At 36.1% G+C, this 20327-nt stretch overlaps 1 pseudogene; it reads right to left on the reverse strand.

The window, feature by feature from the left end:
• Nucleotides 1-2359: 2359 nt before the first annotated feature.
• On the reverse strand, nt 2360-10039 carry LOC121307693 (annotated as a pseudogene).
• Nucleotides 10040-20327: the final 10288 nt, after the last annotated feature.

The following is a 20327-nucleotide window of genomic DNA, read 5'->3' on the forward strand; positions in this document are numbered from 1 at the left end:
GCATTTCAACACATTTTTGTCGCTGATCAATGATGCCTAAAACTATCTCCTCACCTTTCCATAAAATAGGAAATTGATTATTAGCTTATTTACTTGTATTAAGTCACATTTTAGTATCCTTGTCCAGTTTTTAAGGCTTTTGCAAACACATCAACTGCTTTAATAAATAAAAATATCAACTCTGATCCATAAGTAAGGAGAAGGGTTTTCATATTGTATTGTAATAAAACAGCAGACAGTGTTCCAATGCAGCAAAGGAGATAAATTAAAAGAAAACCTGCAGCTGTTAATAGTATATATTGTGCAGGGATTTTTTTTTTTTTTTAATAACCAGTGTAGTTTTCTAGTAAGTTTTCTCATGTCACTGTTTAATAAGGGATTTGTAAGAACATGTTGATCCTGTTTGACTTTATGCAATGTTTTAAATGTAAAAAAGCATATTTGACAATAAAGTCAAAACAGACAATTGATCTCAAATAGTTTTTACATGCGAGTAAATCATGCCATTTCATAATTCAATACAACCCTAAAGGAAGACTCATTTGGCACTTGGTGTGTCTTACCTTATTATTTCTTCTGGGTAGCAGTTGTTTATGGAGTTAATATACTCTTGGAGAACTGAACCTGGCTCACTCTTGATCTCCTGAATCTTTCTGAGGCCACCGCTGGTTACAAAGAGCCAACGAGCCTTACTGTCATGTGGAAGTACCTTAAGAGACAAGGGTTATAACTGATCAAAAACAACACAGATTATATCTATCTCTATCTATACATATCTATCTATATATCTATCTTTATATCTATCTATGGTTAAAAAGAAACAACTTCCTTTGGTAATTAGTGAATCAGCTCAAAATATGTTTAAATGGGACATCATGTGATCAAAAATAAAACTAGAAGTCCTAATTATAAAACACTTATTACTGGTATCAGAAACCCTGGTTAGCACTAATCTTGGAATTACAATAAATGAGTAAGCTGTCCAAGGTTGTCCAAGATTAGCGCTAATCAGGTTCTGTGAATCCAGTCGACTGAGCTTAAATCAGTGTTTTCATGCTATAACTTCATGGCAAAACACATTTTGTATTGAATTCTTTTCTTTTTTTTCCCTACCTTGCTGAACTGCCCAACTACATGCTTTAGAATATTGAGAGGAGCCTCATGTAACAAGGGTTCCAGTGCTGGCAGATATGTACATTTCTGCAGGATGCTCTTGAGGGCCTTTTTCGTCTGTATTAGTGAAACACATTAATGGAAACTGTTAGGCATCTGCCTAAAACAATGACAGGAATTCACAGCCCATGGTGTTCTGCATTCCTGGGCCTTGAAAGCTAGAAAGCCGGCTTACTGCTTCAGACAGACTGGTGTCTATTTTCAGAAATGCTACAGCAGCCTGAAACTAAATACCAATTATGTCAGCTGAGCAAGAACACACTTCAATTGCTTCATGATTTACCGTATTCCATATACAGGATTAGAGATGACAACAACAATAGCAGAATGTACATGTGGTATGGAGTTTAAGGTATTTATGATATCCACCAGTCTTAAGGAAGCTGGCACTTCAACAGAGTAACTGAATGAAACAGCTGAATGCATACACAATTAATCAGTTTCAAGCAGTTTACCAGTAACATGTTTTGATTTTATTCTATCTGACGGAGATAATTAAAGAAGAATACATTAAAAAAAATTGGTTTAACCCAAACATCTTTTGTAACGGATAACTGCATTATAAAGAAATATATCTATTATTGGGGAACATATGTGAAAAGAAGTTTATCTCTAAAGCAATAAGGTCTTAAAGAGCAACTTGGTACACCATTTGAAACATCAGGCTTATCTTTGCTAATGTATTACTCTTCTTGTTAAGATTCACTTTGTATCGTTTTCTGTTTCATGTGACTTTTTAAAACTCAAGGCATTTAAGCACCCCTGTGGCATCATTCGACCTAAAAGTAGGTCTGGTACACCAGACTGTAGCCACTAACCTGTCCCCCTTTAAAACACTGCCTCAAATGGGTGTAATTACTACATCAGACAAAAATATCACGTAGAACAAATGTGACATTTCTTACATCCACTAGGAGCAGTGTTGAAGAGGATGGGTTAATGATTATACTATGATGTATCTGATGTGCCTTTAGTTTAGAAATAACATGATGCCTAAAACAGAAAATGAGTCAAACTGAATCTAAAAAAACAAGATTATTACTTTTTATACCAATGTGTGTGTGTGTTTTTTTTTTATAACTAATCTAGTTCTTTCTAATTAAACACGTTTTTTAAAAGTAACACAGTACAGTATCATTCTTAGGCAAGTGGCACACGAGTGACACATCTCATTTCAGATGAAGAATCAGAAGGCATCACATTTTATTTGTTTTACCTTAACCTGAAGGTCCTCTGAGCTTTCAGATTCCATGTAAAGGGAAAGCAGCCTAGGAAGAACATTTGCCACGGCAACAGCACGCACGTGCTCTGGAGTGTGCCTTCCAATCTGCCCCAGGGCCCAGGCCATCGCTGCCTTAATGTGGTCCTCTGGTTCCTCTGACAGGCAGATAGCCAACTGTGGCACCCCCTGCCGTGCCCGTCAAAAAACCAAACACACACAATGCCAGTCTGACAGGAGATCTTTGATAGGTTCATACTAATAAGGAAATTTAGCAAAAGCACGCTTCCACTTTTCCTATTGCACTACTTCTCCTGCAAGCTAAAGAGCAGCTGATTATTATCACACAGCTGCTCGGTTTGGTCGGATTGGGTGACAGAATGACAGAAACACAAAGATTCTGGAAATAATAGAGACACTACCTCTGTTTCTTTTTCAGGTTTGTGGGAAGGTTAAGAAAGGAATCGACAGATTACAGGAAAGAAAGAAAGACATTAGTGATAAATATTTTGCATTATCACGAAAGAATGATATGAGGACTTATTTCATAGAATGGCTGCAGAAAACCACAATACCCACTGGACAAGTGTAATTTATGAGTCTGTTTGAGGCCCTCATTATAAATGGTAATGAGCAGATAATGAAGCAAGCACTAACCTTGGAGACAATCACTGCCATGGCCAGGTTCTCTGAGTGAGCTGCCACATAACCAAGCATCATAATACCAGGCAATCTGACATTCCCTCTGGAGTCACCGATGTAATCAATGACAGCAGCCACTCCTTCAGCATTAACAATGAGTTGGGAGAGCTACAAAAAGTGAGAGATGCTACTCTTAGAGAAACAGATGAGACAAAACATACACAGGACAATCAAAGGAAAATTCAATTTCACACTTAAATAAAGATATTCTAGCACAATATACATTTTTGCTGACACTGCTGATATTTGTATTTGAATTTGTAAAGCCATCTCAATTTCTCTTAGACCAATATTTATAAATTTGAGTTGTGATCAGAAAGTAGGGAGTTAAGAATTATAAAAAGATATATAATTATTCTATTTAGAATACAATTTTACACAGGGGTTTGTGAAACTGTAATAAATACTTTCTAAGACATCATTATTTTAAGCAATTTAAAACTAATTTTTGAAACTAGATTTGTTATCAGCACATTAAAAATCTTAATCAGTCATTTAGAATTTACAAAATTGTAATCTACATTTCAAGTTAGTAATCCCCCTTGATTTATCATCACCAAACGCATATCTAAAATGAACCATAACACAGCAGATTTGCTCTTTACAGCACCAGTCAGGATCTCTGACTAAACCTCACATATATGATGTTTACAAGTTCCTTCGAAGGATGTTGGGTTATATATTGAAGTCTGTCATTATCACATATCTGTAAGATAGAAGTCTCCATGCATTGTTCATTACGTGGTTTAAACTTTCTCAAATCAAGTACTCCCTGGGAAAAAAGTATTTTTACATATACTGCTGCTATACCAGAGCTCTATTAATGGAAAGTTATAATGGAATTCACAGCACTTCTGAAATAACATGCATTTTGTATATAAAACTGTTCAGCCCTGCATCAATTTCATTACAACCAACACACTAATGCAGTATATGCCCTAAAACAGACAAACAGTGCTTTTATTTTCTATACCAATACTTACCTCAGGAGTGTGCTTAGTGATTTCCCTGATTAAAGTTGCAACGTTTTTCTTCACATATTCATCAGGATCTTTTAGGCACGCAAGGACAGCTGGGAAGATTTCTGCTTCAACCACCATTTCTGCAAGATCCACGGAGTGTTTTGATATCTGGCTGAGGGCTGAAAACACCTGACGCTGGAATAAAAAAATAAAATAAAAAAGGATAAGAGTCAGACGGGAACAATAAACGTAGATGAATACTATCATAACTCAATAACAGTCACTCACTATGACTGTATTCCTTTGTACCAGCGGAGCAGAGCTCTGCCGCCTCTAGCAGACGCTCTCTGAAGGAATGCTTAGAAGGGTTATAGGTCTGTGCTGGGCGAAATAACAATTTTTAGCCAGCACCATAGTAACTGACATCACATTGAATGAAGACCTCCTCTGCTCTTTCAGGCTAGCTAATATCTACTTGATCTCTGTTCCTGCAGACAAGCTGTCTTTTTACCTGCCGAAACTAAGCAGCGGATGTTACCAAGCTGCTGAACCCTGGAAGTCTGCCTAGACCCAGTAGTGGTCACTGGAGAGACATAATGATGATAATGCAAACAAGCCCCATCAATTTTTTCCTCACTGACCATGTGTCAGCGCAAAGGCCAATGGCACACTCATTATTGGTCTCTAGCCAAGATAAAAAATTTGGCATAATCAAGGTTCAAACCACTCATGCATGGCACATATTGCACTTTAATTGTCAATGATATTGCTGGATGGGTTGTTAGTAGTTATAACTAAGGTGTAAAACAAGTATACAAATCGTGCATCTGACTACAGAATGAATATGATTTAATTATTATGAAAACACACAAATAATTCCCTAAATGTAGCCATTGCTAATGTTCTTAGAAGATCTGTGTCTTTTTTAAATATATATATATATATATATATATATATATATATATATATATATATATATATATATATATATATATATATATAAAAATGTTGACTCATAATTACAGATTATAATAATCTAGCTCTGCCCTGAGTTTGCATAACAAATGCAGATGATGACATTCTAATTAATGTTTTTTTTATTATGTTTATATAAAATAAATCACAAATAATTAAACTGTTTGTATGGTAAATTAAGACTCATGAATACAATTGTAGTTATCCTTACTTTTAGTTTAGCATCGGGGTTGAGAATCATTTGGCATAAATGAGCAATAGCCCCAGCGTCCACCACAGTCTGTGCCAGCTCTGGGGAGTGCTTTGAGATGTTACTTAGGGCTGAAGCAGCAATCCTTTTCAAAGCAACTTCTGGCTCTTGGATACACAGGACTAAAAGAGGGATGGCTCTCTACAACAGCCTGTGATAGCTCTGTAGACCAAAAGAAAAATAATGAAGTGAGTATAGGTGAATGACCCTTGTGCTGGTCATTTTTCACCCTGACAGATGCAGCGATGAATGAAAAAAAAAAAAAGGGGGTATGTCCCGTCACCACATCTGCATTTCAAATCAGCTGGTCTTGCCTCATACAGCATGTGGACTGATCATCAGATGAAGAGGACACAGGTCAATGGATTGGCCCCATTAACATGCGCACATTTCAGGCAGATTGCGCTGCTGTATTTTGTTATTCTGTTAAGAAGGCGAGCACATCTCAGCTGTTTAAACACTGGGTATTTTACAATTGTCAACAGGCAAACACATTGACGATGAGCAGCTCAGAACAACAAACAGCACGGCTCAATTTAAAAAGATTTTCCAGTTATCCCAATTAGACAATATTATGTGCTGTTTACAGTACAGATTAATGGCTTTTCAAATGTTTATTTTAGATGTATCTTTGAACGACACTGATGATTTTTTAATTACTGTGAAAAAAAATTATACAAATAACAGGCAAAGCATATAACTAAATGTTGACAGAACTTTTAGGGTAATTTTGATGTTGTGTTAGAAAACTAATTACAGAATGTTTGGACAATACAGTAATTATTTTGCTAGGAAATTAGATGGATAGAGTTTGGATAACACTTTTTTTTAACTAATCCGATCGTTCCATTGCAGTAACTTTTTTATTTTTTATTTCAGTATTGTTTGAAATAGAACTAGAATGAACTACAAAGATAATTTAAGAAATAGAAGAACGCTGCATAAAAATGTGTTTTATGATAATTTCCTATAAAGTCAGACAGTGCAGTGAACTCAGATATAACCATATTCTAAAATAGAATATTTATCACATTTTGCATTACACTTAAAAACTAATTATTGCTTAATTATCCAATATCTAGCCATCTCACATCTTGTTTATACACTGGACCCTTTCTTGGTGTTCCCAGTGGCAGATCTGGAAATGTCAGAGAGAAAGAGAGAAACTGCAAACACTACTATATCCAAAGACAATTAATCTATTATAGTGCACAGTATCAAGAGGTAAACACAATCCTCATTCATTTGACAGCAGGATTCTAGGAAGAAGAAACAAGCCGCTGTAATTAATGGAAGCAACACTGTACATATGCGTAAATGAAATGAAAATGCTCGGGCACAGAAAAACTAAAACAACAGAGCAGATTTCAGAGAATTTCTAATTGATCCTTTAGAGGACCAAAAAAGCAATATTAAAAATAGGTGTCATGGTAATTATTTAATTAATTATAATTATTATTAGGACTTGATTTGCTAATCCTTACGTAATTTACAAAAGCAGTGCAAGGGTGTAGTTGCATGTCTGCTCCAGATTTATTTCTATATTACATCAGTATTTAGTTTTATAAGTAGAGCAACTGTCCTAGTTAAAATGTGCTCCCAGAAATAAAACTTCCTGTGACAATACCAGGGAATTCTATATGCAGTATTTTACAGTTGCACAACAAGAATTGAAAGAAATCTTGTTGACCAGGTGTCATTTTGAAGTCTATCTTGCATTGATCCGGCATGCTGAGAGAATGACTGGATGAATCACACTGTTCCAAATTATAATAATTTAGGTTTAAACTTTTTTTTTTTTTCTTTTTCAAACAGTGTACTTGGTATATGAACAGGACACTACATGAACATACGTGGAGTGCTGTAATTATTTAACATCATGTATTCATCTATCCTCATTTTTGGAAAAACTACAGTACTCCATGAAGGTTAAAAAGTGCTCCATGAACATTGGTAAAGCATGCTCTCTTTATCACATGCTGAACAAAATGTTCCAGAACTTTTCATCAGTGATCTGGGTGAGCTGACAACAATGTGTGTTCATCGAGAACTCTCACTTACCCACAGTTATGCCAAACAACAGAGTATCACACCATTCTAACGGGAACAATAATCGTAGATGAATATAGTTAAGTCCAACATGTTTTTGTTTGGAGATGTTTTTACATATTATGAGTACATATTAGAAAATAATGTTCATTTACATAATATAAATGCACACATTACTTACACATGTATTGTAGTGTATACATACATCAGTTTTGTGTTCATGTCCCTTGGCGTGGGATTTGTATTCATTTTAGATTTCTGTATAGTATAAGTCTAGGCCCTTGACTACCAGTGATGTCTGGTGATTGTTCTAAGATATATAAAGGTACTTGTTCCTTATTGTCTATTTTAACATTCATTTTATAATATTTTTAAGTATGTTATTCTTCGCAATTATTATTATTACATTTTTATGGGATTGTAGCTGAATGTTTTTTAACCACATATATTTCATACTGTTAAGTATTGAAACCTTTATTCATTGACTAACATCTACAGTATCTGCTCAACCAATCAAACACAAAATTATTATACTGTATTTACAGTATAATTGTAAATCTCGAAAAACTACTCACTTCTAAATCTTTTGTAGTCATTTTTGTATTACTTTAGTATAAATACATGTTAATTTGGATTCATATGTTGTTTTTTTCTGACTTTATGTGAACAAAAAGACACACATTTGCCCGTTTTCCCATTAGAAATAGTGATATTTTGAAATATCACTGTCCTGGTCACAACAGCAAAGTTTGTGGGGAATAATAGCCATTTTCTATACTTTTGAGGCATAAGCAATTAGGAAGTAACACTTACTACCCAGGAACAAAAATTGTGTTACATAGTGTTAACCATGTGCCCACATAAGCCAAGAAGTGTGTCAACATACAGCTTGCAGTTTTAAATTGAGTTAATAGCTATCCACAAGGTTTTAAGAGACAGGTGTATTTCATTTAGTAATTGTGCAAAACGTTTTTTGTTTGTTTTTTTACCTCCATTGTGTCTTGCAATATATCCTAGAGCCCAGGCTGCTGCCTCCTTTACTCCAGGATCAAATTCCTCCAGGGAAATGACAAGGGCATCCAGTGCACCACAGTCCACCACTGCCTGGGCCAGTTCGGGGGAGTGCTTGGCCACAGCCCTCAGCACAAACGCAGCAGCTTTCTTATAGAACCTCTGAATGAACACAAACACAAGATTAATATTGAATTAACATGCATACATTTGATTAGCACGTTACACTTTCTAAATGTATACTATTGCATAACAGATCTGATGGCCAACTATTTCAGATTTTTGTGTTTGGATCCTTTGACAGGGGGGGTTCTGTGTTCATTTCGATTTTGTGTTTGGATCCTTTGACAGCGGGTTTTGTGTTCATGTAGATTTTGTGTTTGCACCCTTTGACAGGGGGTTCTGTGTTCATTTAGAATTTGCCAGTAGCAAAACCTTTTCTCAAGTACTTTTATCACTGAATGACAAATGCATCCCTGGTAATCTCTTATGCTTTCTATAACAGGGTAGAAATAATATCTTAGTACAGTGTTTTAGAGGTAGATAGGTTGCATGCACAACTCAACTCAACGTGTCAAACAGAAAAACACATTTTTTAAAAACTGACAATTTAATATAGAAATCTGCACCTTAATACTAAAATAAACAGTTTAGCAAATCTAGAAAATGTGTTTTTTTTTTTTTTTTTTTTTGTGGATGAAATGTCTGCAAAGTTAGAATGTCTTTTTGTGTAACTAGTGCATATTTTACCTTGACTCACTAATGTTAAGGGGCCTTGGTAATGATAAATAGCTTACATGTAAACAAGCAATTAAACATGTTGCTTTTTTGAAAATGCTTTATTGGCATATTTCCAGCTTTAAAATATAGCCTTTGGTTTAATAAAATGAAAAAGGGGGTCTATTCAATTAAACAGTGGCACATCTAAATACCACCACAAATTAGTACTAAACCCATAGCATTTTACTCATTAAAAAAAAAAAAAAAAAAAAAAAAAAATATATATATATATATATATATATATATATATATATATATATATATATATATATATATATATATATATATATATATAATGTATTATCTTAAGTATGGCTACCGACAGAAATGTTGGTTGTATCAAAGTCACCTTCTTTTAATGATTTAAAATGGTAGTGTTTAGAGCTGACAATTAAATAGACCTCACAATGTTTTACTTCATTTCTTTAAATTTGCCCAAATGTACTTAAACATAACACTTGGTATTTTCATTTCTTTTTTTTTGTAATGCTCTCTTTCACAAAGTTGTATTATTTTATACAGTAACTGCATATTGTATTGTATTGTAAGTTTCTAATTATTTAAAAGAAAGATGCATACATGTTTTCTATTATTATTATTGTTGTTGTTGTTGTTTGTTGTTATTATTATTATTATTAATAATAATAATAATAATAATATTATTATTATTATTATTATTATTATTATTATTATTATAATAATAATAATAATAATAATAATAATAAATAATAATAATAATAATAATAATAATAATACGTTTTGCTCAGCCAAAGAGTACACAAGCTGTGGAAGAATGTCTCCCTTAACGACTGCCTCTGCCAGGTTATCGTTATAATTGGCTAGCCTCCCCAGAGCCAAAGCTACTGTCTGCTGAATAGTTGGGACCACATCCAACAGAAGAGGCCTCAGCAGGGACATTACACCTAAACCAAACAAAGAAAGGGCTTGCTCATGAGCAAGAAAAAAAAATGGCTTCAAGTAAATACTTCTTTATGACTCATTTCCCAAACAAACTTTTCTTTAACCCAAAGTTGTCATGTTGCATGTCATTGATTAACTGGTATTCCTACAATAATAAACAAATACATCATTAACAAAATATATAGTTCTTTAAAATCAGTGTAAACCAGTCGAAATCAATAAAAAACGAAAAAGGAAATCTTATCAAAACAATAACTTAATAGTTTGCTTATAAAAAAAAATCCCTAGAAATTTGAAAAAATACTTGATACCACTGGGCTATTAGTAAGATACAAAATACTTTTTATCCCAACCAGGGCATATAGAGATGGCGTATATCTGTCCACACATCTGTATGTTTGCTACACTTAGTTTTGCATATATCTAGAGAAACAATTGTCGCTAAGGATATTTTTTTCCCACAAGTTAGTCTATAATCTCAAGATGTATAGAGGCTGTCTGTCTGCCTACATGCATGTCTCACTTAAATTTTTTACATATAGAAAAGCGCTTATTCAATTTTAATGAAGCTTTTATACAACCCTGCAAATATAAAGTCAAATGGTTTCTGAGATACGAGGCATCGAGACTGTGGTGGCTGCAGCTATGTAAAACTACTAATATGAAAGGGTTCATTTTTCATGTACAATTCAATCGAACTTGAATCAAAGGATACAGCTGTTTACCAAGTATAAAACCAATATATTGAATACTTAGATCTTTATCATCTGGAAAACAAAAGTCACATTGCCATGAAATCTTCTGTAAGTTTCTGTAACACTGAAAATGTGAAGTCTGCAACTATTTGAGATAAAAACAGTTGAAGTGGAGCCTACAGGGCCAAAGGTGGGATGGCTGTGGCAGTGGCGGGTTTACAAAAAAACAAAAGTTCCTCTCAGATGGATGTTGGGACCAGGGCATGCAATGAAGTAAGACTTAATTAAATCATAAACACACACACACACACACACACACACACACACACACACACACACACACACACACACACACAAAATATATTTTAAGTTACTTTAAAAAAAAAAAAATAGAAATCAATGTAATATTATTTTTTGTCAAAGACATTTTTATTTATATTTTGTATTATTTATTTTTTTGGACACCATACATTCACATGTGTACATTCATTTTATTTAGTCCTGCTGTACACATAGTTGCAATAGCTTCTTTCTTACTTGTACTTATTTATTTATTTAATAAATAATGCAGTTTGTTCAGTGCATTATACTAAATAATAACACTAAAAACAAAATAAAAGATATATTTGCCCAGTTAATGTCTTTAGTATTACCAAACAATTTTAATAACAGAAGTACAATGGCAAAACCTCTTTTCCTGCATTTGTGTAATTTTAGCTCCAGAAAGGGTACCAAGTATGAAGGCAATATTTGTAAGATTATATGGTTGCCTGAACTTATGACAGATGCTCCTCCACACTTCTTCAATTCCATTATGACTGGATTTTTTAATTTTTTTTTTTTTTTTTTTAATCAGGGTTTATGCCAATAACATACATGGTTCTAGTGATAGCATACCTGCATTCCAGATTTATAGACTTGGAATAGCCATTTCACAGTCCTTACCTGCATTTTGAAGTTAATTAAATACTAAATAATATGCGTAACAGATCAATATAAACAAAACAAACAATAATAATACAAACTAATTCAAAGGCGAATTACCTTGCAAAACCTGTCTTTGGCTCATGGTTCAAGTTATTCGTGAGGAAAACAGCTGGTAAAACAAGCCTCTCTCTCTCTCTCTCTCTCTCTCTCTCTCTCTCTCTCTCTCTCTCTCTCTCTCTCTCTCTCTCTCTCTCTCTCTCTCTCTCTCTCTCTCTTCCCAGTATTCTCCCTATTTCCCAAGCTCCGGTTCGTGTGCTCCCTTAAGCTGATCGGCTCTATTATCTGTCATTAGCAGCCCTTTCAGTTTGTGCTTCAGTGTAGCAGCAGTCGTCTTGGCAACAAACCGGAAATGAATGCTCAAAACATTCTCTTTCTGTGGCTAGTCAGCGACAGAAAGATCAAGAGCAGATCATTTGAAGGAACCACTGCTCGATGCAGAAAAGCCGATAACCTGCAATCGCCGTAAATATATACAGCCAACAGCATTATGATTACAACGTGATCTTAACGTAGAACACACCGATATTTAAAATGTGTTTTTTTGTTTGTTTGTTTTGTTTTTTGTTTTTTTTAAATAGCCAAATTAAAAGAATCAGCCCCTGGTCGACAGTGATAAACTGAGTAATTGGTGAAACATAAATTATATATTTTCCTTTAAGAATGTATAATCATAATTACGAATTAACTGCCAGTTGAAATAGTTATTGGTTGAGTTCTACTTGAAAGTGTATGTTAAACATCAGGGAAAAGCGGCATAGGAGAGCCTATCTGAGCTGTGTTTAGACCACAAGCATTCTCACTCAGACAAGTTCATCAGGGAAGCCTTCTGACACGATCGATCTCACACCTATTTTGTTATTACATGTTTAGTTTAATCAGTTTGTAGGGTGTGTTTCTGATAATGTCTGTGAAGGAGACGCTTCTTTATTGTGACATTTTTCAGTTGTTTCGATATCTTCTAGGGGTGGGTCGGTATACCGGTTTTTCGGTTTACCGCGATTTAGGTACATTACGGTATTAATACCGTTCCTTTTATTCTAAACCGCAATTATCGTAATTCGGTTATACAACAGTTAACGCATTTTTCAGCTATAAACACGCTTCTTCTAAATCAAGCGATGGTACTTGCAGCCTTAGCAAAGTGTCTGAGGAAGCTCTTTTTGTGAACTGATACTGTATTTTGATAATGGTTTTGAAGGAAACTGTCAACGACAATGAATACACGTTACAATTGCTGCGTTGTTACCCACAGCTTGCTTCGCCAGCTGCTCTTGGCTGCTGTCTTTCTGACGTCACACGCAGCTTTAGAGAAACGCCTTCTCCAAACCTTGCAGCATAGCATACATTCAACGTGCTATATTTACATTTGTCTGGATTGTCAACAGTCAGTTTAATGTAATAGATGAACATTAACTTTATTGTAAAATTATACATCATGTATCACGGATTTCAACTTCCCCCATATAAAATGGGAAAACCTGGTGGGTAGCACGAAGTATGAAATTGAAATAGTGGAAATGACAAATGACTGCTTCCTAACACAACTTGTCAAGGCACCGACTAGAGGGGAGGCATGCCTTGATTTAGTCTTTTCAAACAACAAAGACAGAATAACTAAAACAGAGGTCAGAGAACCACTGGCAAACTCAGACCACAACATGGTCTCATTTGAAGTGTTTTTTAAAACCCCAAAAGTAATGACTAAAGCTAAGGTTTACAATTTTAGAAAAGCAAACTATGAAGGTATGAAACAGAGACTAACAGAAGTAGATTGGAGTAAAATTGAGAAAACACCCACAGAAGAAGGATGGTTGTTCTTCAAAAATGTAGTACTAGAGGCGCAAAACAATTATATCCCTAAAGTAGACAAATCTAAATGTAAAACTAAATTGCCAAAATGGTTTAATAGATCAATTAAAAAAAATATTCAGTGAAAAAAGACACTTTATAGAGCATTAAAAAGGACCAAAAAGAAAGTACGCAGAAAGAGTACACGGAACTGCAAATGCAAGTCAAAAAGGAAGTTAGAAAGGCCAAGAGAGAAATAGAAATGAACATTGCTAAGGGAGCTAAAACCAATTCCAAAATGTTTTTCCAATATTACAACAGCAAGAGAACATTCAAAGAGAAGATTAAATGTTTAAGAGATACAAATGGCAAAATCGTAGATGAAGAAAAAAAATAGCAAATATATTAAATTATTACTTTTCACAAGTTTTTACAAAGGAAGATACTGACAACATGCCCCACATGTCATCCAGTTACTATCCAGTTTTAAATAACTTTAGCATAACTGAGGCAGAAGTGTTAAAGGGACTAGGAGCTCTTAAAATAAACAAATCCCCTGGGCCGGATGAGATCCTCCCAGTAGTACTCAAAGAAATGAAAGAAGTAATTTACAAACCGCTAACCAAGATCATGCAGCAGTCTCTTGACACAGGGGTGGTACCAACAGACTGGAAAATTGCAAACGTAATACCGATCCACAAAAAGGGAAACAAAACTGAACCAGGTAACTACAGACCAGTAAGCCTGACTTCTATTATATGCAAACTTATGGAAACTATAATAAGATCCAAAATGGAAAATTACCTATATGGTAACAGGGTCCTGGGAGACAGTCAACATGGTTTTAGGAAAGGGAGATTGTGTCTAACTAACTTGCTTGATTTTTTTGAGGATGCAACATCGATAATGGATAATTGCAAAGCATATGACTTGGTTTATTTAGATTTCCAGAAAGCTTTTGACAAAGTCCCACACAAAAGATTAATTCTCAAACTGAACGCAGTTGGGATTCAAGGAAACACATGTACATGGATTAGGGAGTGGTTAACATGTAGAAAACAGAAAGTACTGATTAGAGGAAAAACATCAGAATGGAGTGTGGTAACCAGTGGTGTACCACAGGGATCAGTATTAGGTCCTCTGCTATTCCTAATCTACATTAATGATTTAGATTCTGGTATAGTAAGCACACTTGTTAAATTTTCAGACAACACAAAAGTAGGAGGAGTGGCAAACACTGTTGTAGCAGCAAAGGTCATTCAAAATGATCTAGACAAGATTCAGAACGGGGCAGACACATGGCAAATGACATTTAATAGAGAAAAGTGTAAGGTACTGCACGCAGGAAATAAAAATGTACATTATAAATATCATATGGGAGATACTGAAATTGGAGAAGGAATCTATGAAAAAGACCTAGGAGTTTTTGTTGACTCAGAAATGTCTTCATCTAGACAATGTGGGGAAGCTATAAAAAAAGGCCAACAAGATGCTTGGATACATTGTGAAAAGTGTTGAATTTAAATCAAGGTAAGTAATGTTAAAACTGTACAATGCACTAGTAAGACCTCATCTTGAATATTGTGTTTAGTTCTGGTCACCTCGCTATAAAAAAGATATTGCTGCTCTAGAAAGAGTGCAAAGAAGAGCCAACAGAATTATTCCAGGTTTAAAAGGCATGTCATATGCAGACAGGCTAAAAGAATTGAATCTGTTCAGTCTTGAACAAAGAAGACTACGTGGCGACCTAATTCAAGCATTCAAAATTCTAAAAGGTATTGACAGTGTCGACACAAGGGACTTTTTCAGCCTGAAAAAAGAAACAAGGACCAAGGTTCACAAATGGAGATTAGACAAAGAGGCATTCAGAACAGAAAATAGGAGACACTTTTTTACACAGAGAATTGTGAGGGTCTGGAATCAACTCCCCAGTAATGTTGTTGAAGCTGACACCCTGGGATCCTTCAAGAAGCTGCTTGATGAGATTTTGGGATCAATAAGCTACTAACAACCAAACGAGCAAGATGGGCCGAATGGCCTCCTCTCATTTGTAAACTTTCTTATGTTCTTATGTTCTTATGATTTAGTACATTATGTTTGTTTAGATTATTTATCTATGTATTTAATATAGCGTTGAAAAGGCTGTTCACCGCTTCATTATATAAAGAATTTGGGGAAATGCCGTTTTAAAACCTTGAAATATACCTTTGCCTCTGTGACTCAATCCCACATATCCCACAATTCTATAAAGAAAAAAGGCAGTGTATATTTTAGCACTAGTACAACAACCAAATTAAAATGAATGCACTATAGAATAGTCATTTTTTTGTAACAATTTAATTGGTTTAAAAGCAAACAAGATTATCCATAAACTAATGTTCACGGAAAATAAATATAAAAAAGGGAATTTCGACAAAAGCTGCCGCGAAGCCCTGTCGCTGCTGATTGTTTGTTTCTACGCACTTTGAAAAGGGAGTCACGTCTTCCAGAATATCAGCATACATTCTGTTTGCTTTTGAAGGCCTGGATTTCCATAACAACTTTCTTGTTGAAGGCTGTCAAAAGAGGAGGAGCGAGTGCACCATACCAGCCCTTACATGGTACTTTCTTTCATTGCTTCTCACAATGATATCAATTATTTTGATTATAGAACTGTAAGGTCTACAAAAAAAAACCCATATGTATATACTGTATTGTGTACGGGCGGAGGCAGCAGCAGGGCTGGTAGGTGACGTAATCACAAACAAAGACATAAGCCCAATATACACTCCTTGCAAAGGGGCTGGTTCTTTTGTACAGCGGTATCGGCACTATGCTTTAGTGCGAGAGGACCCGGGTTCGCACCCGCCCTCCACCTGTGTATGGATTGCCTCGCCCTGTGTGATGCGCCCACTTGCGTTAACTGAGATCGCTGCTGGTGTCAGAAGTGAACGCAGGTACCCCGGCACGCACTCGTCGGACTGTAGCCTGGTGGACTTGAGGCTGGAGAGTGTTACGTGCATGGGTGAAGGCAGCAGCAGGGCTGGTAGGTAATGTAATCACATACAAAGACCTAAGCGATGCGAAGCTGTGCGATGAGCCGTCTGTTAATCCAGCTAAGAAACTGTTATGTAGGCTACCCTTCTGTTTGCCTTTCCCATAGCAATAGAAAGTGTGTTCTAATTTAAATGAACCACCGTTTCAGAAAAAAACAAAAAAAAAACAAAAAACAAAAAAACATGTAATACACAACAGCGCCACATCGTCACACTGTGGAAATTAAAAAACAATGGCAGCTTTATTTTTTCAGAGTAAAAGTAAGGGGAGCAAACTACACTGAACAAAAATATAAATGCAACATGCAACAATTTCAGAGATTTTACTGAGTTACAGTTCATATAAGGAAATCAGTCAATTGAATGAATCTATGGATTTACAGATATGCAAATGATGGTCACAGATACCTTAAAAAAAAAGGTATGGGTGTGGATCAGAAAACCAGTCAGTATCTGGTGTGACCACCATTTGCCTCATGCAGCGCGACACATCTCCTTCGCATAGATTTGATCAGGCTGTTGATTGTGGCCTGTGGAATGTTGTCCCACTCCTCTTCAATGGCTGTGCAAAGTTGCTGGATATTGGCGGGAACTGGAACACGCTGTCATGCAGGTCAATCCAGAGCATCCCAAACATGCTCAATGGGTGACATGTCTGGTGAGTATGCAGGCCATGGAAGAACTAGGACATTTTCAGCTTCCAGGAATTGTGTACAGATCCTTGCGACATGGGGCCGTATAATCATGCTGAAACATGAGGTGATGGCGGCAAATGAATGACACGACAATGGGCCTTAGGATCTCGTCATGGTATCTCTGTGCATTCAAATTGCCATCGATAAACGAATTGTATTCGTTGTCCGTAGCTTATGCCTGCCCATACCATAACCCCACTTCCACCATGGTGCACTCTGTTCACAACGTTGACATAGGCAAACAGCTCGTCCACGTGAGGCCATACACGCTGTCTGCCATCTGCTCGGTACAGTTAAAACCAGGATCCATCTGTGAAGAGCACACTTCTTCAGTGTGCCAGTGGCCATCGAAGGTGAACATTTGCCCACTGAATTCGGTTACGGCTCCGAACTGCAGTCAGGTCAAGACCCTGGTGAGGATGACGAGCACGCAGATGAGCTTCCCTGAGATGGTTTCTGACAGTTTGTGCAGAAATTCTTCAGTTGTGCAAACCCACAGTTTCATCAGCTGTCCAAGTGGCTGGTCTCAGACGATCCCGCAGGTGAAGAAGCCGGATGTGGAAGTCCTGGGTTGGCATGGTTACACGTGGTCTGCGGTTGTGAGGCCGGTTGGACATATTGCCAAATTTTCTAAAAAGACATTGGAGGTGGCTTATGGTAGAGAAATGAACATTCAATTCTTTGGCAACAACTCTGGTGAACATTCCTCAATTGCATGCTCCCTCAAAACTTGAGACATCTGTGGCATTGTGTTGTGTGACAAAACTACACATTTTAGAGTGACCTTTAATTGTCCCCAGCACAAGGTGCACCTGTGTAATGATCATACTGTTTAATCAGCTTCTTGATATGCCACACCTGTCAGGTGGATGGATTATCTTGGCAAAGGAGAAATGACAAGAAATGCTCACTAACTGGGATGTAAACACTTTACATGTTGCGTTTATATTTTTGTTCAGAGTATATACACTGAACAAAAATATAAACGCAACATGTAAAGTGTTGGTCCCATGTTTCATTAGCTGAAATAAAAGATCCCAGAAATTTTCCATGCGCACAAAAAGCTTATTTCTCTCAAGTTTTGTGCACAAATTTGTTTACATCCCAGTTAGTGAGCATTTCTCCTTTGCCAAGATAATCCATCCACCTGACAGGTTGTCAGAAAAGTGCAGGGGCCATGGTGCCCTGGCCCCCCAGGTGGGCGCGTTCCTGATACACATAAATTGCCCCTACTTTCACAAGGCCTTATCAGGAGTATGCCTTTAACACAGCACGCTTCACCGTCTATAATCATCAGAACCTATTTCATTCCTGAAATCAATGACTAAAAATGTGAATTCTTAGCCTAACGTTTGTTCTGAATATTATAGTCCTTCAAATTAACATTTTAAAAAATGTATTTAACAATTCACTCTTATTGATTTTATAGTGGAGTTAATTACAAAATACAAAAATCGCTTTGTATGGCATATCTGGCCAGGGACACATTATTGTCAACTGGCTGAAGTTGGGTGTGCAAAGCCAGACACCAGCGCGGTAGTAGCTCCGCACGTTCCAGGTAAATTTTATAGCCTACACTGCAGCATTACTGCATATCCGTTATGCTGGTAACATGGGCTTCCGCAGGGGAGGGCAAAGTTAGATGAGTGATTGGAACCCTACCGGCACCAGACAAGTAAACGACTCCTGAGAAGAATATTAAGTTAATTTAACTCTCTCTGTTAGTGGTACGCAGTATTACAGAGGAGCCATCTATTCGGGTGATGAAATATTGTTTTTGAAAGCTATTGGAAAGCCCACCAAGCTGATCAAAAGGATAACAAGCTGGCTGCCCTGCTGAAAGGCTGGGCGGGCTGCCCAGCGATTTTTATGTAGGATCTTTGTTTTATTTGTTTTTTTCCTTTTGGGGAAAATAACTTGTGCGTTCGGTAGTGCACACTACAGGATCAGAAAGTTCGTGCGACTTTAAAGAACTCACACATGTACCGTATTAGATCAAATAATTTGACTCTGTGTTTGTTGACGTTCGTTAGTCTCAATTTGATAATCGTAGTCGGCATGGAGGGACATTTAGCGTATTGGTTTTCATCAGATGTTGTTTTAGTTGATATATGACATATAGTCTATATGCTTTACCGTTCTGCAGCATTTATAAAAACGTAAACTTTGATTCATATACTCACAGATTAAATGCTATGAAACGAGTGTGTTGGGTTCCAGTATGAATTGAACTGTTAATGATAGTGGCGCGGTGCCACCACAGTTAGGGTTGAATAGGCTTTATTGTTAAACACCAGTTTTTGCACTTTAACAATCCCGAATCCGTTAAATGGACTGGCACGACATTTTGCATGGATAGTCTTGTACGGTTAATGTCTCTTGACTTAGCTGAATTCGTTCTCAGTCTAGCGCTGAGAAAGTTTGGAGTTTTAGCCTGAAATTTTTAGTAAGGGAATAGCCCAAAGATTGTGCTGTTACAAAAATATAAATATTTGGTGTTTTAAAAACACTGCATTTATAGCGCATTTCTTTTAAATGTAAAATGGTAAATCGTCAGGCTACTCTCAGACCTATAGTCTAGTTGTTTATAGCATCTGCCACTTGCCTTGGATGAAGGTGTCTGCTAGAGAAATAAATATATAATAATATTATTATATACTGCTATTATAATTATTCATTATAAACAACATGTTTAATCATCAGGGAACTTGTTTTCATGTATTCTACAGTAAAATCATTCTTATATTTTTTACCCAACTTAGTGTTATGATAAGTTTAAACTTAATGAAATGGCTTCCTGCTGGCCATTTTCAAGATTGTAATACTGTACCTTGTTTTAAAGATCTCAGTTTGCCTGGAGCAGTGTGTTTAACATGCATTTCGTTACTGCAATATGTCAGTAGGTGGCATATTTTGTATTACAGTTTACACTTCCTGCTCTACTTGGTTGTGGTTGTTTTTCTTTGCAAAGTATATTCATAATGTTTCAATGTTCAGAACGCACACTTTATGACTGCTTTTTTCAACTTTTATTCCTACACGTTCCTGTGTGGTTAAGATAATTCTATAGATGTGGTGACAGTAG

Source organism: Polyodon spathula, chromosome 3, assembly GCF_017654505.1.
Source record: "Polyodon spathula isolate WHYD16114869_AA chromosome 3, ASM1765450v1, whole genome shotgun sequence".
Lineage (NCBI taxonomy): Eukaryota > Metazoa > Chordata > Actinopteri > Acipenseriformes > Polyodontidae > Polyodon > Polyodon spathula.